General features: G+C 49.2%; 1 protein-coding gene across 1 annotated transcript in view; it reads left to right on the top strand.

Annotated features, from left to right (window-relative positions):
* The window catches only part of LOC135008417 (gametocyte-specific factor 1-like), a 525,710-nt gene that overhangs the window by 67,763 nt on the left and 443,544 nt on the right, over positions 1 to 14,403 (top strand). The gene's annotated exons all lie outside the window — the stretch shown is intronic.

The following is a 14,403-nucleotide window of genomic DNA, read 5'->3' as shown; positions in this document are numbered from 1 at the left end:
AGATTGCTTAGAATATCGCTCCGTGAGTACCCCCCTTTATAGTGATCTGTTCACATAAGCAAGGGACTCCTATCTTCAGGAAATACACCATTGCAAATTCATACTAGCTTTCAGCATATGCAGATACTCCCTGGTTATCATAACCCCACAGAAGACAAGAAATGGGTCTATTCTTGCAACCTTTCGTAAACTATGGATGCCGCTATGTTTAATTCTGATTGTCTATCAAAGTTGCTGTTATTTTCCCAGTTTAACTACATCTACAACTGAACCCCACCACAACAGTTGGTTGTACGCCTGAAATCGCTGTCTGGGACCTTGCTGATTCAACAATTTTGTATCCATCAATTAAAGAAAACAAACTGCTTTCTCCCTCCAGGTTTTCTTTTTCCACTTCAACAGACTTGCTTATCTAATTTTTTATGTTGAGGGAAAAATAGATGTTCCTGTAGTTATAGCTTTCATCCTCAAACTAGTTATTCCTTCCTGAGCTTTCCGTGACTAGCAGATAATTACCTGTATCAACATACTACATTATTTTCTAATACGTCCTAGAGGATGTTGGGGTCCACTTCAGTACCATGGGGTATAGACTGTTCCGCAGGATCCATGGGCACTTTAAGACTTTTCAAGGGTGGGAACTGGCTCCTCCCTCTATGCCCCTTCTCCAGACCTCAGTTTAGAAAATGTGCCCAGGCAGACTGGATGCACTCCAGGGGAGCTCTACTGAGTTTCTCTGAAAAGACTTTGTTAGGTTTTTTATTTTCAAGGAGAACTGCTGGCAACAGTCTCCCTGCTTCGTGGGACTTAGGGGGCAGAAGTAGGAACCAACTTCCTGAATAGTTTCATGGCTCTGCTTCTGGCTGACAGGACACCATTAGCTCATGAAGGGAACTGAACGCTAGCTGCGGCTATGTGCTCACTCCCACAGCCCGCCGTCACCCCCCTTACAGAGCCAGAAGACAGGTGAGTGTAAGAAGAAATCTTCAGACATCGTGGCGGCTAAAAGGTACCGCGCAGCGGGCGGGAATGCTGCGCGCCATGCTACCCACACATACACAGGCACTGCAGGGCACGGGGGGCGGCGCCCTAGGCAGGATGAAACCTAGTAAAACTGTCAAATGGGCATAAGATGCTGAGGCACAGTCCTATCCCTTCCAGTATAAAAAATTACCTCATAAATGCTGAGGAGAAACGCGCCATTGCGGGGGCATGGCTTCCTCCTCAGTCAGCCAGCACACTGCTCAGCGCCATTTTCTTCCAGCAAAAAGCAGGGGAAGAAACGCTGATCCTCTCAGTTTCTGTTTACTATCGGAGTACAAAGAGGGGGGGAAAGTGTATTTCTCTAACGTCCTAATGGATGCTGGGGACTCCGTCAGGACCATGGGGAATAGCGGCTCCGCAGGAGACAGGGCACAAAAGCAAGCTTTTAGGATCACATGGTGTGTACTGGCTCCTCCCCCTATGACCCTCCTCCAAGCCTCAGTTAGGTTTTTGTGCCCGGCCGAGAAGGGTGCAATCTAGGTGGCTCTCTTAAAGAGTTACTTAGAAAAAGTTTTTAGGTTCTTTATTTTCAGTGAGTCCTGCTGGCAACAGGCTCACTGCATCGAGGGACTTAGGGGAGAGATTTTCAACTCACCTGCGTGCAGGATGGATTGGATTCTTAGGCTACTGGACATAGCTCCAGAGGGAGTCGGAACACAGGGCTCGCCCTGGGGTTCGTCCCGGAGCCGCGCCGCCGACCCCCCTTGCAGACGCTGAAGATGAAGAGGTCCGGAACCAGGCGGCAGAAGACTCTCAGTCTTCATCAGGTAGCGCACAGCACTGCAGCTGTGCGCCATTGTTGTCAGCACACTTCACACAGCGGTCACGGAGGGTGCAGGGCGCTGGGGGGGGGCGCCCTGGGCAGCAATGTATAATACCTGTATGGCGAAAAATACATCGCATATAGCCCTTGAGGCTATATGGATGTATTTAACCCCTGCCAGATATCTAAAACTCCGGAGAAGAAGCCCGCCGAAACGGGGGCGGGGCCTATTCTCCTCAGCACACAGCGCCATTTTCCCTCACAGAAAGGCTGGTGGGAAGGCTCCCATGCTCTCCCCTGCACTGCACTACAGAAACAGGGTTAAAACAGAGAGGGGGGGCACTGATTTGGCGATATGTATATATATTTCTCTATCGTCCTAGTGGATGCTGGGGTTCCTGAAAGGACCATGGGGAATAGCGGCTCCGCAGGAGACAGGGCACAAAAAGTAAAGCTTTAGGATCAGGTGGTGTGCACTGGCTCCTCCCCCTATGACCCTCCTCCAAGCCTCAGTTAGATTTTTGTGCCCGGCCGAGAAGGGTGCAATCTAGGTGGCTCTCCTAAAGAGCTGCTTAGAAAAGTTTAGCTTAGGTTTTTTATTTTACAGTGAGTCCTGCTGGCAACAGGATCACTGCAACGAGGGACTTAGGGGAGAAGAAGTGAACTCACCTGCGTGCAGGATGGATTGGCTTCTTGGCTACTGGACATTAGCTCCAGAGGGACGATCACAGGTACAGCCTGGATGGTCACCGGAGCCTCGCCGCCGGCCCCCTTGCAGATGCTGAAACGAGAAGAGGTCCAGAATCGGCGGCAGAAGACTCCTCAGTCTTCTTAAGGTAGCGCACAGCACTGCAGCTGTGCGCCATTTTCCTCTCAGCACACTTCACACGGCAGTCACTGAGGGTGCAGGGCGCTGGGAGGGGGGCGCCCTGGGAGGCAAATGAAAACCTTTTTTGGCTAAAAATACCTCACATATAGCCTCCGGGGGCTATATGGAGATATTTAACCCCTGCCAGAATCCGTTAAGAGCGGGAGACGAGGCCGCCGAAAAAGGGGCGGGGCCTATCTCCTCAGCACACAGCGCCATTTTCCCTCACAGAAAGGCTGGAGGGAAGGCTCCCAGGCTCTCCCCTGCACTGCACTACAGAAACAGGGTTAAAACAGAGAGGGGGGGCACTAATTTGGCGTTAGAAATATATAAAAAAGATGCTATAAGGGAAAACACTTATATAAGGTTGTCCCTATATAATTATAGCGTTTTTGGTGTGTGCTGGCAAACTCTCCCTCTGTCTCTCCAAAGGGCTAGTAGGTCCTGTCCTCTATCAGAGCATTCCCTGTGTGTGTGCTGTGTGTCGGTACGTGTGTGTCGACATGTATGAGGACGATGTTGGTGAGGAGGCGGAGCAATTGCCTGTAATGGTGATGTCACTCTCTAGGGAGTCGACACCGGAATGGATGGCTTATTTAGGGAATTACGTGATAATGTCAACACGCGCCAAGGTCGGTTGACGACATGAGACGGCCGACAAACAATTAGTACGGGTCCAGACGTCTCAAAAACACCGTCAGGGGTTTTAAAACGCCCGTTTACTTTAGTCGGTCGACACAGACACAGACAGGGACACTGAATCCAGTGTCGACGGTGAATAAACAAACGTATTCCTTATTGGGGCCACACGTTAAGGGCAATGAAGGAGGTGTTACATATTTCTGATACTACAAGTACCACAAAATAGGGTATTATGTGGGATGTGAAAAAACTACCGTAGTTTTTCCTGAATCAGATAAATTAAATGAAGTGTGTGATGATGCGTGGGTTCCCCCCGATAGAAAATATGGGCGGTATACCCTTTCCCGCCAGAAGTTAGGGCGCGTTGGGAAACACCCCTTAGGGTGGATAAGGCGCTCACACGCTTATCAGAACAAGTGGCGGTACCGTCTATAGATAGGGCCGTCCTCAAGGAGCCAGCTGACAGGAGGCTGGAAAAATATCATAAAAAGTATATACACACATACTGGTGTTATACTGCGACCAGCGATCGCCTCAGCCTGGATGTGCAGAGCTGGGGTGGCTTGGTCGGATTCCCTGACTAAAAATATTGATACCCTTGACAGGGACAGTATTTTATTGACTATAGAGCATTTAAAGGATGTATTTCTATATATGCGAGATGCACAGAGGGATATTTGCACTCTGGCATCAAGAGTAAGTGCGATGTCCATATCTGCCAGAAGATGTTTATGGACACGACAGTGGTCAGGTGATGCAGATTCCAAACGGCACAAAGGTGTATTGCCGTATAAAGGAAGAGGAGTTATTTGGGGTCGGTCCATCGGACCTGGTGGCCACGGCAACTGCTGGAAAATCCACCGTTTTTACCCTAAGTCACATCTCTGCAGAAAAAGACACCGTCTTTTCAGCTTCAGTCCTTTCGTCCCTATAAGAGTCATATCTGCCCAGGGATAGAGGAAAGGGAAGAAGACTGCAGCAGGCAGCCCATTCCCAGGAACAGAAGCGTTCCACCGCTTCTGACAAGCTCTCAGCATGACGCTGAGACCGTACAGGACCCCTGGATCCTACAAGTAGTATCCCAGGGGTACAGTTTGGAATGTCGAGACGTTTCCCCTGCGCAGGCTCCTGAAGTCTGCTTTACCAAGGTCTCCCTCCGACAAGGAGGCAGTATGGGAAAAAATTCACGAGCTGTATTCCCAGCAGGTGATAATTAAATTACCCCTCCTACAACAAGAAAAGGGGGTATTATTCCACACTATATTGTGGTACTGAAGCCAGAAGGCTAGGTGAGACCTATTCTAAATCTAAAAAAATTTGAACACTTACAAAGGTTCAAATCAAGATGGAGTCACTCAGAGCAGTGATAACGAACCGGGAAGAAGGGGACTATCTGGTGTCCCGAGACATCAGGGATGCTTACCTCCATGTCCCAAATTTGCCCTTATCACTAAGGGTACCTCAGGTTCGTGGTACAGAACTGTCACTATCAGTTTCAGACGCTGCCGTTTGGATTGTCTACGGCACCCCGGGTCTTTACCAAGGTAATGGCCGAAATGATGGTTCTTCTTCGAAGAAAAGGCGTCTTAATTATCCCTTACTTGGACGATCTCCTGATAAGGGCAAAGTCCAGGGAACAGTTGGAGGTCGGAGTAGCACTATCTCGGATACTGTTACAACAGCAGGGGTGGATTCTAAATATTCCAAAATCGCAGCTGATCCCGACAACAAGTCTCCTGTGCTTAGGGATGATTCTGGACACAGTCCAGAAAAAGGTGTTTCTCCCGGAAGAGAAAGCCAGGGAGTTATCCGAGCTAGTCAGGAACCTCCTAAAATCAGTGCATCATTGCACAAGGGCCATGGTAAAAAAATGGTGACTTCCTTCGAAGCAATTCCAGATTTCATGCAAGAACTTTTCAGTGGGATCTGCTGGACAAATGGTCCGGATCGCATCTTCAGATGCTTCAGCGGATAACCCTATATCCAAGGACAAGGGTGTCTCTCCTGTGGTGGTTACAGAGTGCTCATCTTCTAGAGGGCCGCAGATTCGGCATTCAGTTTTGGATGTTGGTGACCACGGAGGCCAGCCCGAGAGGCTGGGGAGCAGTCACACAAGGAAAAAATTTCCAGGGAGTGTGATCAAGTCTGGAGATTTTTCTCCACATAAATATAGCTAAGGGTAAATTTATAATGCTCTAAGCTTAGCAAGACCTCTGCTTCAAGGTCAGCCGGTATTGATCCAGTGGGATAAAACATCACGGCAGTCGCCCACGTAAATAGACAGGGCGGCACAAGAAGCAGGAGGGCAGTGGCAAAAACTGCAAGGACTTTTCGCTGGGCGGAAAATCATGTGATAGCACTGTCAGCAGTGTTTCATTCCGGGAATGGAAACTGGGAAGCAGACTTCCTCAGTAGGCACGACCTCCACCCGGCAGAGTGGGAACTTCATGGGGAAATTTTCCACATAATTGTAAACCGTTGGGAATTACCAAAGGTGGACATGATGGCGTCCCGTCTGAACAAAAAACGGGACAGGTATTGCGCCAGGTTAAGAGACCCTCAGGCAATAGCTGTGGACGTTCTGGTAACACCGTGGGTGTACCAGTCGGTGTATGTGTTCCATCCTCTGCTTTTCATACCTAAGGTACTGAGAATTATAAGACGTAGAGGAGTAAGAACTATACTCATGGCTCCGGATTGGCCAAGAAGGACTTGGTACCCGGAACTTCAAGAGATGCTCACAGAGGACTTATGGCCTCTGCCGCTAAGAAGGGACTTGTTTCAGCAAGTACCATGTCTGTTCCAAGACTTACCGCAGCTGCGTTTGACGGCATGGCGGTGGAACGCCGGATCCTAAGGGAAAAGGCATTCAGGAAGAGGTCATTCCTACCCTGGTCAAAGCCAGAAAGGAGGTGACCGCACAACATTATCACCACATGTGGCGAAAATATGTTGCGTGGTGTGAGGCCAGGAAGGCCCCACGAAGAAATTTCAACTCGGTCTATTCCTGCATTTCTTGCAAACAGGAGTGTCTATGGGCCTCAAATTGGGGTCCATTAAGGTTCAAATTTCGGCCCTGTCGATTTTTCTTCCAGAAAGAATTGGCTTCAGTTCCTGAAGTCCAGAAGTTTGTCAAGGGAGTATTGCATATACAACCCCCTTTTGTGCCTCCAGTGGCACTGTGGGATCTCAACGTAGTTCTGGGATTCCTCAAAACACATTGGTTTAAAACCAGTCAAATCTGTGGATTTGAAGCATCTCACATGAAAAGTGAACATGCTCTTGGACCTTGCCTGGACCAGGCGAGTGTCAAATTGGTGGTTTTTTTCTCAAAAAAGCCCATATCTGTTTGTCCATTCGGACAGGGCAGAGCTGCGGACTCGTCCCCAGTTCTCTCCCTAAGGTGGTGTCAGTGTTTCACCTGAACCAGCTTATTGTGGTGTCTTGCGCCTACTAGGGATTTGGAGGACTCCAAGTTGCTAGATGTGGTCAGGGCCCTGAAAATATAGGTTCCAGGACGGCTGGAGTCAGGAAAACTGACTTGCTGTTATCCTGTATGCACCCAACAAACTGGGTGCTCTTGCTTTTAAGCAGACTTTTGCTAGTTGGATGTGTAATACAATTCAGCTTGCACATTCTGTGGCAGGCCTGCCACAGCCAAAATATGTAAATGCCCATTCCACAAGGAAGGTGGGCTCATCTTGGGCGGCTGCCCGAGGGGTCTCGGCTTTACAACTTTGCCGAGCGGCTATTTAGTCAGGGGCAAACACGTTTGTAAAATCCTACAAATTTGATACCCTGGCTAAGGAGGACCTGGAGTTCTCTCATTCGGTGCTGCAGAGTCATCCGCACTCTCCCGCCCGTTTGGGAGCTTTGGTATAATCCCCATGGTCCTTTCAGGAACCCCAGCATCCACTAGGACGATAGAGAAAATAAGAATTTACTTACCGATAATTCTATTTCTCGGAGTCCGTAGTGGATGCTGGGCGCCCATCCCAAGTGCGGATTATCTGCATTACTTGTACATAGTTACAAAAATCGGGTTGTTATTGTTGTGAGCCATCTTTTCAGAGGCTCCGCTGTTATCATACTGTTAACTGGGTTCAGATCACAGGTTGTACAGTGTGATTGGTGTGGCTGGTATGAGTCTTACCCGGGATTCATAAATCCTTCCTTATTGTGTACGCTCGTCCGGGCACAGTACCTAACTGAGGCTTGGAGGAGGGTCATAGGGGGAGGAGCCAGTGCACACCACCTGATCCTAAAGCTTTACTTTTTGTGCCCTGTCTCCTGCGGAGCCGCTATTCCCCATGGTCCTTTCAGGAACCCCAGCATCCACTACGGACTCCGAGAAATAGAATTATCGGTAAGTAAATTCTTATTTAAAATGCTATAAGGGAGGAACACTTATATAAAGGTTGTCCCTGGATAATTATAGCGTTTTGGTGTGTGCTGGCAAACTCTCCCTCTGTCTCCCCAAAGGGCTAGTGGGTCCTGTCCTCTATCAGAGCATTCCCTATGTGTGTGCTGTATGTCGGTACGTGTGTGTCGACATGTATGAGGAAAATATTGGTGAGGAGGCGGAGCAAATTGCCTGTAATGGTGATGTCACTCTCTAGGGAGTCGACACCGGAATGGATGGCTTATTTATGGAAATTACGTGACAATGTCAACACGCTGCAAGCCGGTTGACGACATGAGAGGGCCGGCGAACAAATTAGTATCTGTCCAGGCGTCTCAAACACCGTCAGGGGCTGTAAAATGCCCATTTTCCTCAGTCGGTCGACACAGACCCAGACACGGACACTGATTTCAGTGTCGACGGTGAAGAAACAAACGTATTTTCTTTTAGGGCCACACGTTAAGGGCAATGAAGGAGGTGTTACATATTTCTGATACTCCAAGTACCACAAAAAAGGGTATTATATGTGAGGTGAAAAAACTACCTGTAGTTTTCTCTATCGTCCTAGTGGATGCTGGGGTTCCTGAAAGGACCATGGGGAATAGCGGCTCCGCAGGAGACAGGGCACAAAAGTAAAGCTTTCCGATCAGGTGGTGTGCACTGGCTCCTCCCCCTATGACCCTCCTCCAAGCCTCAGTTAGATTTTTGTGCCCGGCCGAGAAGGGTGCAATCTAGGTGGCTCTCCTAAAGAGCTGCTTAGAAAAGTTTAGCTTAGGTTTTTTATTTTACAGTGAGTCCTGCTGGCAACAGGATCACTGCAACGAGGGACTTAGGGGAGAAAAAGTGAACTCACCTGCGTGCAGGATGGATTGGCTTCTTGGGTACTGGACATCGGCTCCAGAGGGACGATCACAGGTACAGCCTGGATGGTCACCGGAGCCTTGCCGCCGGCCCCCTTGCAGATGCTGAAGTAAGAAGAGGTCCAGAATCGGCGGCAGAAGACTCCTCAGTCTTCTAAAGGTAGCGCACAGCACTGCAGCTGTGCGCCATTTTCCTCTCAGCACACTTCACACGGCAGTCACTGAGGGTGCAGGGCGCTGGGAGGGGGGCGCCCTGGGAGGCAAATGAATACCTATTTTGGCTAAAAATACCTCACATATAGCCTCCGGAGGCTATATGGAGATATTTAACCCCTGCCAGAATCCGTTAAGAGCGGGAGACGAGGCCGCCGAAAAAGGGGCGGGGCCTATCTCCTCAGCACACAGCGCCATTTTCCCTCACAGAAAGGCTGGAGGGAAGGCTCCCAGGCTCTCCCCTGCACTGCACTACAGAAACAGGGTTAAAACAGAGAGGGGGGGCACTAATTTGGCGTTAGAAATATATAAAAAAGATGCTATAAGGGAAAACACTTATATAAGGTTGTCCCTATATAATTATAGCGTTTTTGGTGTGTGCTGGTAAACTCTCCCTCTGTCTCTCCAAAGGGCTAGTGGGTCCTGTCCTCTATCAGAGCATTCCCTGTGTGTGTGCTGTGTGTCGGTACGTGTGTGTCGACATGTATGAGGACGATGTTGGTGAGGAGGCGGAGCAATTGCCTGTAATGGTGATGTCACTCTCTAGGGAGTCGACACCGGAATGGATGGCTTATTTAGGGAATTACGTGATAATGTCAACACGCTGCAAGGTCGGTTGACGACATGAGACGGCCGACAAACAATTAGTACCGGTCCAGACGTCTCAAAAACACCGTCGGGGGTTTTAAAACGCCCGTTTACTTTAGTCGGTCGACACAGACAGGGACACTGAATCCAGTGTCGACGGTGAATAAACAAACGTATTCCTTATTAGGGCCACACGTTAAAGGCAATGAAGGAGGTGTTACATATTTCTGATACTACAAGTACCACAAAAGAGGGTATTATGTGGGATGTGAAAAAACTACCGTAGTTTTTCCTGAATCAGAAAAATTAAATAAAGTGTGTGATGATGCGTGGGTTCCCCCCGATAGAAAATTATGGGCGGTATACCCTTTCCCGCCAGAAGTTAGGGCGCGTTGGGAAACACCCCTTAGGGTGGATAAGGAGCTCACACGCTTATCAAAACAAGTGGCGGTACCGTCTATAGATAGGGCCGTCCTCAAGGACCAGCTGACAGGAGGCTGGAAAATATCATAAAAAGTATATACACACATACTGGTGTTATACTGCGACCAGCGATCGCCTCAGCCTGGATGTGCAGAGCTGGGGTGGCTTGGTCGGATTCCCTGACTAAAAATATTGATACCCTTGACAGGGACAGTATTTTATTGACTATAGAGCATTTAAAGGATGCATTTCTATATATGCGAGATGCACAGAGGGATATTTGCACTCTGGCATCAAGAGTAAATGCGATGTCCATATCTGCCAGAAGATGTTATGGACACGACAGTGGTCAGGTGATGCAGATTCCAAACGGCACAAAGGTGTATTGCCGTATAAAGGAATAGGAGTTATTTGGGGTCGGTCCATCGGACCTGGTGGCCACGGCAACTGCTGGAAAATCCGCCGTTTTTACCCTAAGTCACATCTCTGCAGAAAAAGACACCGTCTTTTCAGCCTCAGTCCTTTCGTCCCTATAAGATCATATCTGCCCAGGGATAGAGGAAAGGGAAGAAGACTGCAGCAGGCAGCCCATTCCCAGGAACAGAAGCGTTCCACCGCTTCTGACAAGTTCTCAGCATGGCGCTGAGACCGTACAGGACCCCTGGATCCTACAAGTAGTATCCCAGGGGTACAGATTGGAATGTCGAGACGTTTCCCCTTCGCAGGCTCCTGAAGTCTGTTTTACCAAGGTCTCCCTCCGACAAGGAGGCAGTATGGGAAAAAATTCACAAGCTGTATTCCCAGCAGGTGATAATTAAATTACCCCTCCTACTACAAGAAAAGGGGTATTATTCCACACTATATTGTGGTACTGAAGCCAGAAGGCTAGGTGAGACTTATTCTAAAAAATTTTTTGAACACTTACAAAGGTTCAAATCAAGATGGAGTCACTCAGAGCAGTGATAACGAACCAGGAAGAAGGGGACTATATAGTGTCCCGGGACATCAGGGATGCTTACCTCTATGTCCCAAATTTGCCCTTCTCACTAAGGGTACCTCAGGTTCGTGGTGCAGAACTGTCACTATCAGTTTCAGACGCTGCCGTTTGGATTGTCCACGGCACCCCGGGTCTTTACCAAGGTAATGGCCGAAATGATGATTCTTCTTCGAAGAAAAGGCGTCTTAATTATCCCTTACTTGGACGATCTCCTGATAAGGGCATAGTCCAGGGAACAGTTGGAGGTCGGAGTAGCACTATCTCGGATACTGCTACAACAGCACGGGTGGATTCTAAATATTCCAAAATCGCATCTGATCCCGACGACACGTCTGCTGTGCCTAGGGATGATTCTGGACACAGTCCAGAAAAAGGTGTTTCTCCCGTAAGAGAAAGCCAGGGAGTTATCCGAGCTAGTCAGGAACCTCCTAAAAACAGTGCATCATTGCACAAGGGTCCTGGTAAAAATGGTGGCTTCCTACGAAGCAATTCCATTCGGCAGATTTCACGCAAGAACTTTTCAGTGGGATCTGCTGGACAAATGGTCCGGATCGCATCTTCAGATGCATCAGCGGATAACCCTATATCCAAGGACAAGGGTGTCTCTCCTGTGGTGGTATAGAGTGCTCATCTTCTAGAGGGCCGCAGATTCGGCATTCAGGATTGGATGCTGGTGACCACGGAGCCCAGCCCGAGAGGCTGGGGAGCAGTCACACAAGGAAAAAATTTCCAGGGAGTGTGATCAAGTCTGGAGACTTTTCTCCACATAAATATACTGGAGCTAAGGGTAAATTTATAATGCTCTAAGCTTAGCAAGACCTCTGCTTCAAGGTCAGCCGGTATTGATCCAGTGGGAAAAACATCACGGCAGTCGCCCACGTAAACAGACAGGGCGACACAAGAAGCAGGAGGGCAATGGCAAAAACTGCAAGGACTTTTCGCTGGGCGGAAAATCATGTGATAGCACTGTCAGCAGTGTTTCATCCCGGGAATGGAAACTGGGAAGCAGACTTCCTCAGCAGGCACGACCTCCACCCGGGAGAGTGGAAACTTCATCGGGAAGTTTTTTCCACATGATTGTAAACCGTTGGGAAATACCAAAGGTGGACATGATGGCGTCCCGTCTGAACAAAAAACGGGACAGGTATTGCGCCAGGTCAAGAGACCCTCAGGCAATAGCTGTGGACGTTCTGGTAACACCGTGGGTGTACCAGTCGGTGTATGTGTTCCCTCCTCTGCTTCTCATACCTAAGGTGCTGAGAATTATAAGACGTAGAGGAGTAAGAACTATACTCATGGCTCCGGATTGGCCAAGAAGGACTTGGTACCCGGAACTTCAAGAGATGCTTACAGAGGTCTTATGGCCTCTGCCGCTAAGAAGGGACTTGCTTCAGCAAGTACCATGTCTGTTCCAAGACTTACCGCAGCTGCGTTTGTCGGCATGGCGGTGGAAAGCCGGATCCTAAGGGAAAAAGGCATTCCGGAAGAGGTCATTCCTACCCTGGTCAAAGCCAGAAAGGAGGTGACCGCACAACATTATCACCACATGTGGCGAAAATATGTTGCGTGGTGTGAGGCCAGGAAGGCCCCACAAAGAAATTTCAACTCGGTCGTTTCCTGCATTTCCTGCAAACAGGAGTGTCTATGGGCCTCAAATTGGGGTCCATTAAGGTTCAAATTTCGGCCCTGTCGATTTTCTTCCAGAAAGAATTGGCTTCAGTTCCTGAAGTCCAGAAGTTTGTCAAGGGAGTATTGCATATACAACCCCCTTTTGTGCCTCCAGTGGCACTGTGGGATCTCAACGTAGTTCTGGGATTCCTCAAATCACATTGGTTTAAAACCAGTCAAATCTGTGGATTTGAAGCATCTCACATGAAAAGTGACCATGCTCTTGGCCCTGGCCTGGACCAGGCGAGTGTCAAATTGGTGGTTTTTTCTCAAAAAAGCCCATATCTGTTTGTCCATTCGGACAGGGCAGAGCTGCGGACTCGTCCCCAGTTCTCTCCCTAAGGTGGTGTCAGTGTTTCACCTGAACCAGCTTATTGTGGTGCATTGCACCTACTAGGGACTTGGAGGACTCCAAGTTGCTAGATGTTGTCAGGGCCCTGAAAATATGTTCCAGGACGGCTGGAGTCAGGAAAACTGACTTGCTGTTATCCTGTATGCACCCAACAAACTGGGTGCTCTTGCTTCTAAGCAGACTATTGCTAGTTGGATGTGTAATACAATTCAGCTTGCACATTCTGTGGCAGGCCTGCCACAGCCAAAATATGTAAATGCCCATTCCACAAGGAAGGTGGGCTCATCTTGGGCGGCTGCCCGAGGGGTCTCGGCTTTACAACCTTGCCGAGCAGCTACTTGGTCAGGGGCAAACACGTTTGCTAAATTCTACAAATTTGATACCCTGGCTAAGGAGGACCTGGAGTTCTCTCATTCGGTGCTGCAGAGTCATCCGCACTCTCCCGCCCGTTTGGGAGCTTTGGTATAATCCCCATGGTCCTTTCAGGAACCCCAGCATCCACTAGGACGATAGAGAAAATAAGAATTTACTTACCGATAATTCTATTTCTCTATCGTCCTAGTGGATGCTGGGGTTCCTGAAAGGACCATGGGGAATAGCGGCTCCGCAGGAGACAGGGCACAAAAAGTAAAGCTTTAGGATCAGGTGGTGTGCACTGGCTCCTCCCCCTATGACCCTCCTCCAAGCCAGTTAGATTTTTGTGCCCGGCCGAGAAGGGTGCAATCTAGGTGGCTCTCCTAAAGAGCTGCTTAGGAAAGTTTAGCTTAGGTTTTTTATTTTACAGTGAGTCCTGCTGGCAACAGGATCACTGCAACGAGGGACTTAGGGGAGAAGAAGTGAACTCACCTGCGTGCAGGATGGATTGGCTTCTTGGCTACTGGACATCAGCTCCAGAGGGACGATCACAGGTACAGCCTGGATGGTCACCGGAGCCTTGCCGCCGGCCCCCTTGCAGATGCTGAAGTAAGAAGAGGTCCAGAATCGGCGGCAGAAGACTCCTCAGTCTTCTAAAGGTAGCGCACAGCACTGCAGCTGTGCGCCATTTTCCTCTCAGCACACTTCACACGGCAGTCACTGAGGGTGCAGGGCGCTGGGAGGGGGGCGCCCTGGGAGGCAAATGAATACCTATTTTGGCTAAAAATACCTCACATATAGCCTCCGGAGGCTATATGGAGATATTTAACCCCTGCCAGAATCCGTTAAGAGCGGGAGACGAGGCCGCCGAAAAAGGGGCGGGGCCTATCTCCTCAGCACACAGCGCCATTTTCCCTCACAGAAAGGCTGGAGGGAAGGCTCCCAGGCTCTCCCCTGCACTGCACTACAGAAACAGGGTTAAAACAGAGAGGGGGGGCACTAATTTGGCGATATGCTTATATATATATTAAGATGCTATAAGGGAAAACACTTATATAAGGTTGTCCCTATATAATTATAGCGTTTTTGGTGTGTGCTGGCAAACTCTCCCTCTGTCTCTCCAAAGGGCTAGTGGGTCCTGTCCTCTATCAGAGCATTCCCTGTGTGTGTGCTGTGTGTCGGTACGTGTGTGTCGACAGGTAGGAGGACGATGTTGGTGAGGAGGCGGA

The sequence above is a fragment of the Pseudophryne corroboree genome, chromosome 2, assembly GCF_028390025.1.
Source record: "Pseudophryne corroboree isolate aPseCor3 chromosome 2, aPseCor3.hap2, whole genome shotgun sequence".
Lineage (NCBI taxonomy): Eukaryota > Metazoa > Chordata > Amphibia > Anura > Myobatrachidae > Pseudophryne > Pseudophryne corroboree.
Note: the sequence above shows the minus strand (reverse complement) of the source record. Positions and strands in the feature narration are given on the sequence as shown.